The following is a 17,296-nucleotide window of genomic DNA, read 5'->3' as shown; positions in this document are numbered from 1 at the left end:
CACACACTGGAGCTGCCGCAGACATGACGCTGTCATGACACCATTCCTTCCCTGCCGTGACAGACTGAACTACCATGTTGATGAGAAAAGTATTCACACATTATGCTTAATCAGAATATATAGTAAATAAGATCAACTAAAATATCACAGATCAGTTACATAGCAGTTTAACGCATTTACACACACACCCTGTCTGCTGTATGCAGAGCAATCTGTAAGAGGGAAGAGGGCAGTCCTGATGCTTACAAGCAGGCAAACTGTATCCACAGAGCAACCTGTAGAAGGGAAGACAGTCCTCAACGTTATGAAGTAGTCCCACAGCCATAACTTGAACACGGAGCTCCTCCTGACAGTCCTCCTGTGCAGAGAGCTGCTTACATGGAAATACCAACCCTTACAGCAAAAGGCCATGCACCAAGCTCCGACTCTTTAGTTCCACAGCCCTGCAAGCTGGCTCACCCATCTCTTGCCTCTCCACATCAGACTACCATTGGGTAATTTAATTCTTTATGTCTAACATGTACCCCTCTCTTTATCCAAACAATTTCTCAAAGTCCAACTTTCCCCACGCTCAACCTTAGTCAAAACAGAAAGTTCCTGTTCCCCATCACTTAGTAGAACCCTCGATACAGCACATCATTAGTACCGAGTTCAAAAGGACCCTCTATGTACCAACAGATGTGTGCTTTCTGTCTGTAGGTGTAGAGCCCATGCTGCAGATGCAATGGGTACCACACCCCTGGACTAACTATAGCAATTTGACTACAATAGCTGGATCTACAGTGGTAGTTTCTATGGCATGGACTCTGTTTCCTTAGTTTATAAAATACTAACTGTAGTTGGCTTAGAAGAGCTGTAAGGAGGATACGAATAAACTGTAAGCCTGGAACATCATAAGAGTAAAACATACATATTTGTACAATTTTTCATCTACTTCAATCTTCATTCAAAGGATAAAGTATTTTCATATGCAAAAACACATTTCTTCAACCTCACTCCCCATGTTTTCATGTTTTAGTTTTTAATTTTGATTTGGTGTGTGTGTGTGTGTGTGTGTGTGTGTGTGTGTGTGTGTGTGTGTGTGTTCATTTATGCTTGGATACCTGCATCTGGAAGCCAGAGGAGCTCAAAGATGTTGCCTTCAGGAACACAGACAAGGTCTCCCATTGGCCTAGAGCTCACTATTTGGGTTAGACTGGCTGGCAAGTGATCCCCAGGGATTTCCCTGTCTCTGTTGACTCAGCAATGAAATTATAAGCACACACCACTACATCCAGGACTTTTTTTTCTTACAAGGGTCTGGGGATCAAATCCAGGTACACATGCTTGGAAGGCAAGCAATTTACCAACTGAGCTCTCTCTAGCTTCCCAGTCTTAACTTTTAATTTTGTCTAATTTATAATAAATAAAAACAAAGCATGCATATTCTTGTTTCTGAAACTTTCTCTTTTTTAGTATGTGTGTGTGTTTAGTGCAGGAATACATGTACACATATGTGCATGTCTGTGGAGGCCAGAGGTCAACATCGCCTATCTTCAATTTTTCTCTACCCTTATTTTTTCTTTTGAGATGGAGTCTTTCATTGAACCTGGAGCTCATCAATTGGCTAGAATGACTGAGCTGTGAGCTCCAGAAATCCTCCTGTCTCTGCCTCCCCAGCACTGCTGCCTCATTCACCATCTTACATAGGTTCCTGGGATCTGAACTCAGGTCCTTGGGCTTGCAGGGCAAGAACTTTCCTGACCGAGCCATCTTCCCAGCCAAAAAACTCTGCTTTCTTAGCCAACACTTGCTACAAGGCTGCACATCCAAGTCATGTACTTGGATCTTGGTATACTGTGCAATAATTGGACACTACCACAAAGCACACAACTTGGTAGACCTGACTGGTTCTGTAATGGAGGTCACTTGATGCTTAATGTATCTTAAATCTAGTTCCTTAGGAACCACAGGGAGGTGCCCTCATAGCCCCACACAGGGAAGCCGGATTAATTTTTCAGCAGCATGTGTGCAAACAGTTACCAGGAATGATCATGAGCTGTGATTACACACCCCCTTTCCTTCTTGGCTCTAATTATTAAAACACTTTCCGGAGCTGAGAGCATAGTCAACTGGAAGAGCACTTGCCTGGCACATAAAGCCCTAGGTTCCATCCCTAGACCCACATATATTAGGCAGTGTCAACATCTGGAAGCTCCAGGACTCAGGAGACAGACAGGGATCACAAGTTCAAAGTCCTTGGCCACTTCTAGGCCAGCCTGGAATACATAAAATCCTGTTTCCCTCTGTGTGTCTGTTTCTCTATCTCCTCGTGTCATTTGAAGATAATCCTCTTTATTTTTAATTTTAAGATTATCATTACATCCATGCTCTGGAGAACATTGTTACAGACCCTTTCCTTTGAAAATAAATGTGCTGTAATAATACCTTATTCCCGGAAAGAAGGGCTTGCATTTCATCAAAAAAAAAAATACTTTCTCCATCCTGAGACGTGTTTAGACTCAGTCTTAGTCACTTTCCAAGGCACTCTTGGAGGGAGAAGATACCCTTACCATACACAGTAAAGCAATCCACTGGAACTGAGGGGCTCAGGAATTCAACTAGGGGACTTCCTGTTTACTACAGAGGTTTCCTGTCTTAACCCTAGCACTGCTCTCCTGCATTGAGTTGTCAAGTGACTAAATGTGACAACCACACCACAAAGCTCACTAATAACCACCCATTAACAACGGAGAGGACTACATTAAAGAACTTCTCAGAGTGAAAGGCAGACAGAACAGAAATCCAAACAGTTGGGCCAGAAATCAGGTAGTAGTGAAATTCATTCAGCAGCATTTTCCTTAGCCTACCTTTAACAGTGGCAGAGAGTTCCTCTCTGCCTTTGTGGGACAGAATCCATCAGCTCAAACCAGGCATAGGAAGCAGCAAGAAGGAATATGTCACATTCTGCTCAAAACCACGAACCTGGCCCAGCCACTTGGCAGCTGCATCACAGTAGCCAGAACCGAAGCCAGGGCAGGCCTGGAATCCTCAGGTGGGTGTCTCTCAGAACCTGCCAGGTCCACTTCACCAACGCCCCTGCCTCTCCTGATTCCTCCGATGTTCTAGAAATGGTACCCTAGGTAGGACTAGCAGTGACCTCTGCAGAACAGTCCCATCCAGCTGAGAAGAACGCTGAGCCACTCTGGCCACCCAAGTCTTGCTACTGCTCGGGCATCCTGAGTGAAAAGCACATCACATTATGTCCCTTCTGCTGAGGCAGTTCTGGCCCCTCCCTGGAAAGGGCACAGGATGCAATCGGCCCATCCTCCCCTCAGCTTCCTTCCTTTGCTTTTCCATGGGAGAATTCCAGGGAATGAGTTATGTGCACACACACTCACACACACACATGACAGACTGCCTGCTGTCACACAGGGGAGCCTGCACTCTGATAGACTCAGAATAGAGAAGTTGCTATCTGGAATCTGCAGTATACCACCCCCTTCTGTCTGTCACCTTATGGCCCTCCCTGAGGCTAGTGAATGGGCTTGGAGTAGCCAAACCAATCAGAGTGGAATCTGTAGGCGAGGCATCTCCAATTATTTTTTTAATATAAATTTTATTTAAATTAGAAATAATCTTATTTTACATATCAATCCCAGTTCCTTCTCCCTCCCATCCTCCCATGCCCCCCACCGACCCCTCCATCCCACCCCTCATCCACTCCCCAGGACATCTCAAATTTTTAAAAAGGACTTTGCAAACACTATATAGCTTTCATGAAAATCTCCAAACAGTCATCAATTCAGAAGCTATTTTCTGATCTAGTGGCTACAATAATACCTAGTACCAAGCCTTATATGCATTACACATAATTTTAGGTAGATAGAGAATAAAATGATTCTTTATACTTTTATGAGACATTCTTGTTGTTATTTTATTCTCCTCCCTTTTTCTGTATTAATCTCCTTTTCCTCCCTAACTAAAGGCCTCAATTTCCCCTTTCAAATCAATTGGGCCTGCTGTTCTCCTATTTCTCCCCATCCATGGTCTCTTTCTGCTTTCCTGGCTTCTGCAGTTACTCCAGGTTTGGTAAAATCTTCACATCTGAAGATTTGGAGCCTCAGATGAAGGAGAACATGTGATGTTTGTCTTTCTGGGACTGGATTACCTCAATCAATATGGTCTTTTGTAGTTCCATCCTTTTGCCTGAAAATTTCATGATTTCATTTTTCTTTACAGCTGACTATTATTCCATAGTATATATGATTTCCTTGCAATAAACAGAAACCATCACAGAAAATCACAACCAACCAACATGCAGAGAATAAATGACCATGTGTTGCCAAGCCCCAACTGATACATCTATAATTCCTGCACTTAAGCCTCAGGATCATTGCAGAGGATGGGAAGAAAGACAGCAAAAGCCAGAAGAACAGGAGTGTGTTGTGAGATTTCATGTCCTAGAAATGTCAGAAGCTACACATATGAAGACTCACCAGCATGGCTGCCTAAACAATACCTGAAGGAGGATGACATTAGACATGCTAATGGGATTGGGGTAAAGCCCATGGAGCCTTAATTTTAGACATGAACCACAAGCAACTAAGGAACACTGAGAGCAGGAGAAAAGGCCTTCCCCATGGCACACCAACTGGTTATCTACTACCAAATGATCAGCCCTGAAAACATGCATACATGCAACATAGACACACTAAGCAGATTGTATTTATGTATTTGGGAATATATATATATATGTGTGTGTGTGTATGTGACAACAATTAAAGAGTTAGAGACTATAAATTTGAGACACACACACAGAGAGAGAGAGAGAGAGAGAGAGAGAGAGAGAGAGAGAGAGAGAGAGAGAAAGCAAGAGGAGTGCATGGGAAAGGTTAGAGGGAGGAAAAGGGGAAATTTTCAGAAAGCAAAAATAGGCAGCTAGTGTCTTATACTCAAAAGAATATAGAATTTGGTAGAGGAATGCCCAATTCAGATCCCTTAGTATTTCAAGCACAGGGCTCAGTGAAGGTTTCAGTCCACCTGTATTAGACTCTGAAATTTTTAACTGCTGAACGCATTTTAAGACTGCAAAACCTTGTTTTTCCCGAAAAACCTTTCAAACACATGCAGGAAAGTGAGGTGAAATGTCCTTATGTTCCTGGCGAGTCTCCTGGGGGGTGAGGCCGTCAGTGCCACCTTAGATCTGGCAACTGCATTTTCCATAGCATGTTCACTTGATCCCAGCACTCTCCATCTGCAAGCTCTGATGGGCCAAAGAGCTTTGTGCTGCTTTTCATTCCGGATAAACCACCAGTCATAGTTGACAAATCCAGCACAGTCCTGGGACAAACCACCGTGATTCTCTAAGGCGCTGGGGTAACAATAGCAAGAGCATGCAGGGTATTTCCTGTGTGCCCGGAACATAAAGACTTTGCTTTTGAAATGGCCTCTGGGACACACCTGGAATCCCAGCACCAGAGAGGCTGCGAGACAGTGAGCTCAAGATTGAGGCCAGCCTGAGCTAGTCCCTGAGACTTTTTGTAAAAGCAAAACGAGTAACAGCAAGAAAGCAACTTTCTGAAGAGTGCTGGTGTACCGCTCTAAGGATGAAATTGACAGGAGGAAGAGATCCATGTCACAGCAGCTCATCTATGACATGACTTGACATCACATCTAAATAATAATCCAAGGACAAGGCTGTTACGTCACCATGCCTAGTCAAGTAACACTCCTGAAAGCTTCAGCAACCTCACCAATTTGCCAATGGGTTCATAATGGTCTCAGTCACCAACAGATTAGTAAAATAGACTAATAGGAAATACCAATTCATTCCCGTTACTGGCATCAAAGGTGACTGCAGCCAATTAACAATGGGCTTAATAACAGAGCATCTCTGATTTTTTTTCCCACTCAAAAATCGTTCAAAACCTGAGCTATTTTGTGGTGATGGTCCAGCAGATTCTCCTCAGTTTACTGGGAGGCTCACAGAACTGTGTCAGGTCTCCCAAGTCATGACTCCTGGACTTCCAAGTACATATGATATTTCAGCTAACTGATAGGTTCTGATCCATAAATGTACTACCAGTATCCAAAAGGCTCTCTTATATATAGGACCCTAGTTGCCCCTAGCACAAGCTACTTTTGATATGATTGAAAATTTACGACAGGGTGGAGAGGTGGCTCCGCAGTTAAGAGTGCTGGTGGCTCTTGTAGAAGACTCGCGTTCAGTCCCCAGCACCACATCAGGTGGCTCACAGCTCTGTAGTTCCAGCACCAGAGGATCTAGTGCCTCTGACTTCTGAGGGTGCTTGCACTCATGTACACACACACACACACACACACACACACACACACACACACACCTACATATACTTAAAAGTAAAATATTTTTAAAACTACGGTGTACAAATAGAGCAGGAGCTAAATTCCAATGGACAAGAACGAACTTTAGCATGTGGGGTGTGGTAAGACAATAATGTTGGAGCTCGGGTATCACGCCACCAATTGCACATAATCTTTCACAAAGAGGGAACTTTTAAAACACAGGTAATTCAGACACAGCAACCCATCAACCACAGTAAACAACTGCATGGAGAAAGCATATCCAGTGCCAGGCAGGCCCCAGAATCTTCCTATGCTACTTCTTTCTCCAGCCTACAATTGTTTATGAAGAAAGCCAACAAAATCAACAACAGCATTAAGATGGGGAGGCTCATTCATGTGTCACCATTGTGTTTTCATTTACTGTGATTCAGGTGGTACTAGGCATGGACAGATAGTGTGGTCCAAATAGTGTTCCTCTCTTTGCAGAAGTCAAATATGTAATTATATATTGTAATGAAAGCATGTTCTATACAGAACAAAGAGAAGGTCCAAAGATTGAGCTACTGCACAAATGACCTGATCCACGGACTAAGAGGAAGCTCATTCCAGGAAGCAGAGAGAACTGAAGGATGCCCACAAGCAGCTGCCTTGGAGGAGAGGAATGGGATGTGATGGGGAAGGGCCAGGCAGAGGCTCAGCAGTACAAAGCAGTGCTGCCCTTTCAAGGAAATGCAAAGGATCAGGTGATCGGAGCACCGTGGGGTGGGGGAGAGGGGGCAAGGGCAAGCTTTATAAACTTAAGTGTCAGTGCACACAGGGAGAGAAGGCTAAGGACAAAAGAATGAAAACTGGTCCTTTCCCCAGCCAGCCCCATCAGATCACTTCCTGACACCTCAACGGATTGTTTTCAGAGTCCTTAGCATTCAAAACTATTGATTCAAAAGGATGCCTGTGGGAAGCACTGTGGTTTGTGGCCATTGAATGGATTAATCTTAGAAAATTAAAGACACCATTTAACTAAAGTAGCTTATTCCCCAAAGCTCACAGGAGGCTTACTGGCAGTAAAGCTGGGGAGAGCAGACACAATCCTCAGATTACAACACAACTTGACAACCCAGTCCAGCAGTGTCTCCCAGCTACCTATATGCTGCCAACAAATGCAAACCAACAGCAAGGTTTGCACACCAGGAAGGAACAACCCTTTTCCAGAAAAGCCTTCAGGAATTGTTTTTGTGTTTATGAGCCCCACATCACCAGTATACATGACTGGAGCTTCAAGGCACGGGCCTGCCTCTGTTGCATTTTGGAGTGGTAGCTTTTCCCTCTGCCCTTGTGTTTTGGAAAGCAGCCAGATAAACACTCATCTCCTCATTCTGTTTCTGAATTTCCTAATCTCCCAATGGAGATACATTTCTACATAAACCAGAAAGGGTTTTTTTTAATGTACACAAAAGTGAGATCCTTGATTTATAAAAGAATAAAAAGTAGGATTTCAAATCTAAACACAAGTTGATATACATATATGAAATACATGGTTGTTAAAATTTAGCTTAGAAAGAATGACTATTACCTATTAAGAATTCAGCACAGGCACCGTTAGTATACACAGACAACCCATCTACAAACTCTTCAGTGACTTTCCAGAATGCCACTTCAGTCCCTGACCTGGGGAACAAGGAGATAGCGGTTGTCCGTGCCAGGATTTTGGCTAGCTGGACCTTCGCCTAGGTCTTGTGTAGTAACCACTGCTGCTGTGACTTCCTGATTTGCAAGGGTCACGTCTTGTCCAGAAGACACTATTTCATGACATCCCTCCCATTCTTCAGTTCTTACATTCTTTCTGTCTTCTCTTCCTTGATGTTCTGAGCCTTGGTACTGATGATGATAATGATGATGGTGTGTGTGTACGTGTGTGTGTTGGGGGCAGGAGATTAATAAAGATGCCTAATTCAGGACTGAACACTCAATCTCTTTTATCAGCACTTTGGCAAGTTACGCATGTTTCTACTGCCTGCTGTCAATTGCAAAACAGAAACTCCAACCTTTGTCAGAGACGTTATGCTGTTTCTTATCCCAAATACGACATTATTATGAGTCAGGATGGATACTGGCATGGGTTTTAGGTGTGTAAGAATCTGCAATTAACATGAAACCAGTAAAGAATAATGTAAATGATTTTATTTGAATCTATTCCCTTGATCTGCAAAATGGAAACACTATCTTTTTCCAGTAATGCTTTACCTATTATGGAGACAGCAGTTAGTATAGAAACATATGCAACGGATGTGCTACTGAGAGCCTGCACCAGGAGACGCCAACACATTTGCATTAATGAACATGTTTGGGATTGGCATTAGAATAGCATATATGAGTCAGAGTCAAACATACCTTGGTGATTTTTATGCCCTGAATGAATGGTTTTCAAATTTGATTGCACATGCATAAGGCCATCTGGAACTCTTGCACAATCAAAACGGGATAGACATTAGGAATCTGTGTTTTCAAGAACAAATCCATGCAATTCTGATATAGGCAATCCTTGATCAATAGTTTAAAAGAGTGATTTGCATTCTCGGTAGTGTCAAAGTTAGGTGCAGACATATTCCTTATAATTCCTGCTCCTGGTCAGTAGCTGGCATGGAGGTCCCTACAGTTTCTATTTTTGCTATAAGAATGCTGCCAAGAATAACTTTTTTCACTTCCAAGTTAAACATGGTGTTTATAAACCATGTAAGATGGGGACCCTGGAAGTATGAATCTTTCTGCACAATGTGTAACATCATAATAATAACTACCACATCCCAGTTGCCAAGACCTTTACCCAGGAAGACTGAAAAATAAGAGATTTTCCCCAATACAATTGTGTCTCCTATTGAAAAAGGAATAAAGCCAATCTTCACATATCCAAATTTGTTCCTCTAATCTATAAATTAACATACTAAATCTGTCCCATTACATTTCCTTAATGTTTGTTTAAAGTTCAATGTGAGACATTGTCTCCCTTAATTATATGACTAAGAACTCACTGACAGCTTGTGAGGATGGTTCTGGTTATTTTTTTGGAATTAGACACCTTAGCCAAATGATTAACCTTCCTAAATTTTGGTTCCTTGTCTGCACATGCGGGACAGCAACAATATAAAGCTAGTTCCATTCTGAAGGATTGTACAGTGATAGGATGCCAGCAAGAAGGAGCCAGGCACAGAGCCCACCCTTGCCACCTGGCTGCTCTCAGGTGTCAGTATCCCTGTAATGCTCTACGGGGAAGACGACATCATGGCTGTAAAATCTAAAGGCACCACCAGACTGTTCCCACAATGACAAATACATGAGGTGGGCCCGTGGCAGCTCACCGGGAAAGCAGCTGGTTAGGGTGAGTGAGCTCCAGAGTAGTGCAGATCCAGCTACCTCATGGGAGGAGGTCCCACTCAACTTTCCATTGAAACGGAAGCAACATCATTGGAAGGGAGGAACAGCACTCTTTCCACAAACTAAAGCAACTGTGCTAACTCCTTTAGTTTGTTACACACACTTTTTTTCCATAATCATTTTGAGAAAGGTTAAATATCGCAAATAAAACTGGAATCATTGGACATCTTTGTAAGAGTAGATGGCATCTATCCAAGAGGTGCCTTCCTGGAACAAACTGTAACAACCTGGTTCACTTCTACCCTTCCCTGAGAAGCTGTATTTTAAGAGACTCTAAGTGTTTTCATTATAAAATACTAACATGATGATCTGTGATTTTACCTTTTAACCCGCTTCAAGAATTCTGTATAAACATCTGAAATCAAACATCTGAAAAAAGCAATTTTTCTAATTTAAAAACTTCCTTCAAAAAAAATATAAGAGAAAAAAAACAGAAGTGGCAGGAAGGTAATGATTCCTTTACACATGAAAAAAATCATCTGTTATGACTTAATAAACAAAGTCAGATGTATGAAAATGTTGAAACTATTCTTAAAACACTTCCTTTTATGGCTTTTCACACTGGCCTCCAAAACTCTGCAACTCATTAAAACACATGAAATATTTTTAACACATGAGCTTAGAACAACTTAAAACACATATTGCCACTCACCAAAAAGGGCAACTTCATTTAGTCACCATTGGCAGAGCTACAGCATGGAGGGGAATAACGTGTTTGAAAATACTACATGAAAAATAGTTGAGAAGCTTACAGCGTGGGTGTTAACCCACACCGGTGTTAGCATCACAAATAACAGGAGAGCCAGGGGCCTGAGAAATGGCACTGATGTCCAGCCTGATGACCTGAGTTCAATCACCAGAACCTACCTGACATAAGGAGAGAAATGAGAGAGTAACCCTCTATGTGGAATGGGCTCCCAAAGTCTATTAGTACACGAGTCCCCGTTGATTGCTCAGGCCTCCTAACTGACACACACGATCAGGGAGTCTAGGTCCGTCCTATGCTGGTTTTCCAGCTATCAGTCTGGGGTCCATGAGCTCCCTCTAGACACTTGGGGGAGGGCCTAGGCCCTGCTCCAAATGATACAACAGACTTTGAAGATCCTCCATGGAAAGCCTCACCCTCCCTGGGGAGCAGAAAGGGTTGGGTCAGAGGTGGGGCAGGGAAGGAGGGGAGGAAGAGGGAATTGGGATTGACATGTAAAACAAGCTTGTTTCTAATTTAAATTTAAAAAGAAAAAATGTAAAAAAGAGAGAGAGAGAGAGAGAGAGAGAGAGAGAGAGAGAGAGAGAGAGAGAGAGAGAGAGAGACAAGTGATTCCTGAAAGTTGCTGTCTGACAGCCACAGGCATAGTATGTGGTGCATGGCCCTCCATGCCCGCACATACACACATACAGAATAAATAAATGTAACGTTTTAGAGTTTAAAAAAATCAAGGAATAGGAAAGGCAGACATCAAGCATCTTTCGTATCTTTTGATAGAATACAAATGTGCACCACACAGCAACAACATGGAAGCTCAGCTTGATCCTAGTCAAGACCTTGTGGTCAACTCCAATTTACAAGAAATGTGGAAGGCAATGGAAGAGGATAAAAGACACTAGTAGGGAACTGAAACACACATCTAGAAAGTGTGGCAACTTAAGGGACCAATGAGAGAGCTGTCAGTGTGATGGGGGATGTCCTCCTGCATGTATGTTTCTTCTACTGACTGATGAATAAATCACTGACTGGCCAGTAACCAGACAGAAAGTATAGGCAGGACTACCAGATGAGGAGACTTCTGGGGAGAGGACACAGAGAGAGGCCACAAAAGAAACGCCATGTAGCCGCCAAAGCAGTAACATTCTGGAGCATTCTCTGGTAAGATAAGACATGTAGAAATATATAGATTAATAGTTATGGGCTAATATTTAAGAGAGACTTAGCCAGTAAGAAGCCTGAGCCATCAGCCAAGCATATCATAACTAATATAAGTTTCTGTGTGTTTATTTGGGACTAAAGGGCTGTGGGACCTGGTATGACAGAATACTCTAAGACAACAAATGGGCAAGATGAAAATGCCACACAAAAAAATAACAGCTACATAATTCCTTTTGTTTTTACAGTCCCAAGCTAGGCAAATTTGGCCTACAGTTTTGGAAGTCAACTCTTATGAAGACTATAAATTGAAGGGGAAGGATTTGGGGATGATGAAAATGCCCTAAGTCTTAACCTGATGACAGTTACAAGGGCTTGTGTGATTGTTAAAATTCACAGTGCTGCGCCTGGCGTTGGTGGTACACACCATTAATTCCAGCACTCGGGAGGCAGAGACAGGCAGATCTCTGTGAGTTTGAGGCCAGCCTGGTCTACAGAGCAAGTGCCAGGATAGGCTCCAAAGATAAAAAGAAACCCTGTCTCAACAAAACAAAACAAACAAAAAAACAAAATTCACAGCGCTGCACACTTCATCCTGGGGTCTTCTGTGTTAGTCCTCAGTAAAAGTAATAAAAGAGTCAGTAAGTTCTCTATGGTGTGTGAGTCAGGACAATGGCACCTTCAGATGAGGGGGTTCCTGGGAGAAACAGTAGAGAAGCCTCTGGGACATGAGTTCTCAGCTGCCATGCCTTCCTGCCTGCTGCCATGCTGCCTGCCACAATGGCGATGAATACCAATGCCTCTGAAACTGGTCATGGTGCTTTATCACAGCAATAGAAAACAGAAAGCTAAGGTAGCAGGGCTCTTTATACCAAGTAATCTATGAGCCAGATTAAATAAGAGAAATCCAATAAGGGACCAGAGAGATGGCTCGGTGGTCAGTGCTTGCTGCTCTTGCAGAGGTCCTGAGTTCAGTTTCCAGCATCCTTGTCTTGGGGATTATAACCATCTGTGACTCCGTCTCCTTTGAGTATTTGCACTCCCATATGTATACCCAAATACACACATACTAAAACATAAAAATAGATCTTTATATATATATCAAGAAGAGCCATACAAAATAGGTTTCTCTTGAGAGTAGCTGGACTCCTTGAAGGCCGTCTGTTAGGAACCAGGCTTTCGGGTAGCTCTAGACACATTATGGCCTCTTTAGGGACAACTCAGTGTGGTCTTCATAGCTATTGTGGTTGTAAGACTGTAGCTTTCCAGAGCTACTGTGGAGCTGGGGAGAGACATGAACTAAATTCAAATAGAGCACTGTAAGGCCGGAGCCTACTGTGAAAAGAGTTTCAACCCTGGACCCGAACAGACTTCTTATAAACTTGAAAGCCTATGGTTGATTTCCAGAGTTCTGGAAAAGGCAATCGGACAGTTTCTCACAGCATCCTTATTGATGTTTGGAGGAGACTTTTAGAGTTCCTACCTCTACCATTCCATTAAGTCTGTCTCCTCAAAGCCATATGCTATGGTTTGAAGATGAAATTTCTCCCACAGGTTAATGTGTTTGAGCATTTAGTCCTCATCTGGCCACACTGCTCAGCCAGGCTCTGGGCCCTGAAGGAAGTACATCACTGTGGGAAGGCTCCAAGGTTTCACGGCCGGTCGTGCTTCCTGTTGTTCTTGCTGGGCTCCCTGACTGCCAGGCTAGCCTCCCATTCTTGATGTCATGCCTTCCCTGCCATGGTGTATCCCTTCTGGAATGATCAGCCAAAATAAATCCTCTGTCTCCTGAATTGCTGTTTATTGGGACATTCTATTACAACAGAAAATTAACCAATGCATCACCTCTTGACAATTATATTGTTGTTTTTTCTACTGGGCAGCTCAGAACCATTAGCTGCTATTTACAATAAGCAGTTGCTCAGAAGAGGATGACCCCAAAGTCCTAAGTCCTTCCCAGTGACCGTTCTGTGACCACCAACTTCACTGAGAACCCCACCTGACTCTCATGCCACTTATGCCAAGGATTATGTCAGCACAACACCATCCTACCAACCAACCAAGCATGGTTGTATGTCATGCTTCTTTGATGCATTGTCTTAGGTAAGTTTACTATTGCTATGATGAAACACCATTTCCAAAAGCAAGTTGGAGAGGAAAGGGCTTGTTTGGTTTGTACTTCTACATCATAGTCCATCACTAAAGAAGTCAGGGCAGGAACTCAAGCGGGGTTGGGTCCTGAAGTCAGGAGAGGGATGCTGCTTACTGGCTTGCTCAGCCTCATTTCCTTTTGTTTTGTTTTCTTCATATTTAGTTTTTTATTAAATTTTTCTTAATTTAAATTAGAAACAATCTTATTTCACATCCCAGCTCCCTCTCCCCTCCTCCCCTGTTCCCCAAGTTAAGAGAGCATCCCTCCATGTGGATTGGGCTCCCAAAGTCCATTCATATGCCAGGGATAAAACTGATCTACTATCCAAGGCCCCATAGATTGCCAAGGCCTCCTCACTGACACCCACATTCAGGGGGTCTGGATCAGACCCATGCTGGCCTCTTAGTTACCAGTCTGGGGTCCATGAGCTCCCCCTTGTTCAGGTCAGCTACCTCTGTGGGTCTCACCAGCCGTCTCTTGACTCCTTTGCTCATCAGTCCTCCCTCTCTGCAACTGGGTTCCAGGAGTTCAGTTCAGTGTTTAGCTGTGGGTGTCTTCCTCTTCAGCTTCATTTCTTATATATCCCATGATCACCACCCCAGGGATGACACCACCCACTATGGGCTGGGCCTTCTCCCATTGATCACCAATTAAGAAAATGTTTTATAGGCTTGCCTACAACCCAATCTCATGGTGGAATTTTCTTAATTGAGATTCCCTCCTCTAAGATGACTTTAGTTTGTGTCAAGTTGACATAAAACTATCCCCCATTTCTAACAAGATGGGATTCAATCAACAAAATAAAGCAAAATTAATACTCATATGAAATTACCACTAACCGAGAGTCAATAACAATGAAATTCCCAAGCCAGCAATTGTTTTCACATGACATCAGGAGTTATGAAGGAACAGGCTCAAATCTATCAAATCTTTCTTTATATCATAATAATAAAGGCAGAGGAGAAGTTCTAGAAAGTCAGGAAACAAACATCTACCTCCTACAAGGAGGTAAGAGTCTCCCTGAATCCATCCCACTGAGCTTAGAAGGGTCATTTGAGAAGCAGCATTCCCAGGAGAGGCTCTCCGTGGATCAAGACATGTAAGTTTAGTGTCTCAGAAAGTTACCACACTGCCACGAGGGTGCCATCTTATGTAAGGTATGGATGGCATTGAATCCTTCATTAGCTTTAAGTGAAGTACAATTAAATATAGCATTAAACAAGACAAAGTCTTGTTAGAAGTTAAGATTAAAAAGAAGTGAATGGATAAACTACAATATTCCCTACTGTAGCTGGAGCGACCTTGATATGCAACTTTCGATGAAGGCGTTTTAAACATGCTTAGTATTTGAGGCAACTTGAAGCCTATGAAATTGTAGGAGCACTTTGTGCGTGTGTGCGTGTGTGTACGTGTGTGTGGCGCGCGCGCATGCATGCATTCATGTGAAGACCCACATCACAGATTAGTTATATGTACCATCAAGAACAATTGTATCACAAACAGTATCCAGCAATGTATTAAAAGGACAGGACAACTAAAGGGGATTTACCGGAGGAAATCTTAGATGGGGATAACATTTTTGTAACATTTACAATTATCAATCACACTAATACACATTAATAGCAATCTTGGGAATAAAGTGACACAATCCTCTCAATTAATGCAGGAAAAGTACTTGAAATAATCCCTCACCATAGTGATAAAAACACCTAGCAAGCTGAGAGGAAAAGGATACTTCTTCACCCTGATGTAGGACACTGATGAAAGGTTGATGGGAAGCATATGCAGTGGTGGAAGAATGGAGCCTTCCAACGGACACTTCTTAAAGTTGTCTGCATTCTCCACTTCTGCTCAACATTGTATTAGAAGTGCTAACCAGAGAATGAGAGAGAGAGAGACAGAGAGAGACAGAGAGAGACAGAGAGAGAGGAGAGGGAGGGGGAAGAGGAGGAGGAGGAAAGAGGATGAAGAAGGAGTAGGAGGAGGAGGAGGAGGAGGAGGAGGAGGAGGAGGAGGAGGAGGAGGAGGAGGAGGAGAAGAAGAAGAAGAAGAAGAAGAAGAAGAAGAAGAAGAAGAAGAAGAAGAAGAAGAAGAAGAAGAAGATGCTATGCAAACCGAAAAAAAAAAATCCCTATCCACAGGTGACAGATCTTATATGTAAAACATCCTAAGTTTAAAAAAACGAAAATGGGAGCTAATAGGTATGTGGCTTAGAGCACTGGCTGTTCTTGTAGAGGATCTGGATTCAATTCCCAGTACCCATATGGTGGCTCACAATCACCCTTAACTCCAGTTCCAGGCACCAGGTACTTTGGGACTCCATGGACACCAGTCAAGCAAGTGGGTATATATACATAAAGGCAAAAGCTCATATACATAAAATGAAATAAATATACAATAGTATTACTAATAAAAATTAATTTATAAATTTCAAAGTATATACAGACTCCAAATGAAGCTGGCCTGCCATCTTGCCCACAGAGAATGCACTAAACCAGGATTGTTGACACCAGCATAGTGTACTGTAACTGGCTTCTATGTTAGTAGGAATTATATTAGAGATGGTAGCAAGTGACTTTATTTTATTTCCTTTCTTTATTTTCCATGTTTTCCACTGGATTTAACTTTCACGATCATCATAAGATGATGACTCTAGTGATGCCATGAAGGAAGACCCACAATAAGGACACAGGTCAGAAGAGAGAGTGGCCCGAAGTGACAGAAGAGATGACGATGCTCTACATAAGAGCAGAAGCAGTGGAGCAGTAAGCAGACAGGCTGAGTGGACCGACCAACCAAGGGGCAGCAGGTAGGCAGAGGAGGGGTAGATGGAAATGACGGAGAAAGCCATCAGAACGAGTCTTTAACTTCTGAGTTGAGATGTCACTATCAGACCAGTAAAAGAGGTGGGTTTGTTAACGAAAGGAAAGTGAGTCCAGTTTAATCTGGACTATAGCTGGGACTTCAAATACAGATGTTTGGCTAAAGCCATGGGAAAGGGATGAGACAACAAAGGTACCAGGGGGCAACGGTGGAAGAAAACGGCCCCAGGGCAAAGCCCGGAGAACTCCAGTGTTTGCACAGAACAGACTGCAAATGAACAAGTACGAGAAAAGACACAGGCAGGCAGAGGGCACAGAATAAGCTTTCGGGAGTCTAAAGGCTATATCACTTCAAGAGAGGAGATATGAGATAAACAGTATTAATTCCACAAAAATTAAAGACAAAAACACAGCTAAAGGAAATAAGCACTCAGGATACATGCATGAACTCGTTGCTCTCTGCTCTTGACTCTGCATGTGATGTGACTTGCAGCCTCAAGTTCCTGTCACCTGACTTCCCCTCAGTAGGGACTGTAGTCTGGAACTATGAGCTAAGCAAATTCTTTCTCCCTTAAGTTGCCCAACTTCTCATTGATATATACAAAATAGCCACCTTATTCCCAACCCCAAAACTATTTGAGAAAGATAAACTTGGGCTATAATTTCCTGAAGAATTGGACTACGGAACAAATTTATTAAGCGTAGACTTTGTGCCAGGAAGTCAAC

General features: G+C 42.9%; 1 protein-coding gene across 4 annotated transcripts in view; it reads right to left on the bottom strand.

Moving 5' to 3' along the window:
* Positions 1-17,296, bottom strand: part of Hecw2 (HECT, C2 and WW domain containing E3 ubiquitin protein ligase 2) — a 356,194-nt gene that overhangs the window by 144,669 nt on the left and 194,229 nt on the right. Inside the window, exon 1 of one of the 4 annotated variants that reach the window (XM_013121120.3) lies at positions 2,850-3,224. The exons of the other annotated variants lie outside the window; for them this stretch is intronic. The gene's annotated coding sequence lies outside the window, so the exon portion shown is untranslated. Of the gene's footprint in view, positions 1-2,849; positions 3,225-17,296 lie in introns of those variants that run through there. 4 annotated transcript variants of the gene reach the window in all.

This window comes from Mesocricetus auratus, unplaced genomic scaffold, assembly GCF_017639785.1.
Source record: "Mesocricetus auratus isolate SY011 unplaced genomic scaffold, BCM_Maur_2.0 Super-Scaffold_100010, whole genome shotgun sequence".
NCBI lineage: Eukaryota > Metazoa > Chordata > Mammalia > Rodentia > Cricetidae > Mesocricetus > Mesocricetus auratus.
This window is presented reverse-complemented; position numbering and strand designations above follow the sequence as displayed.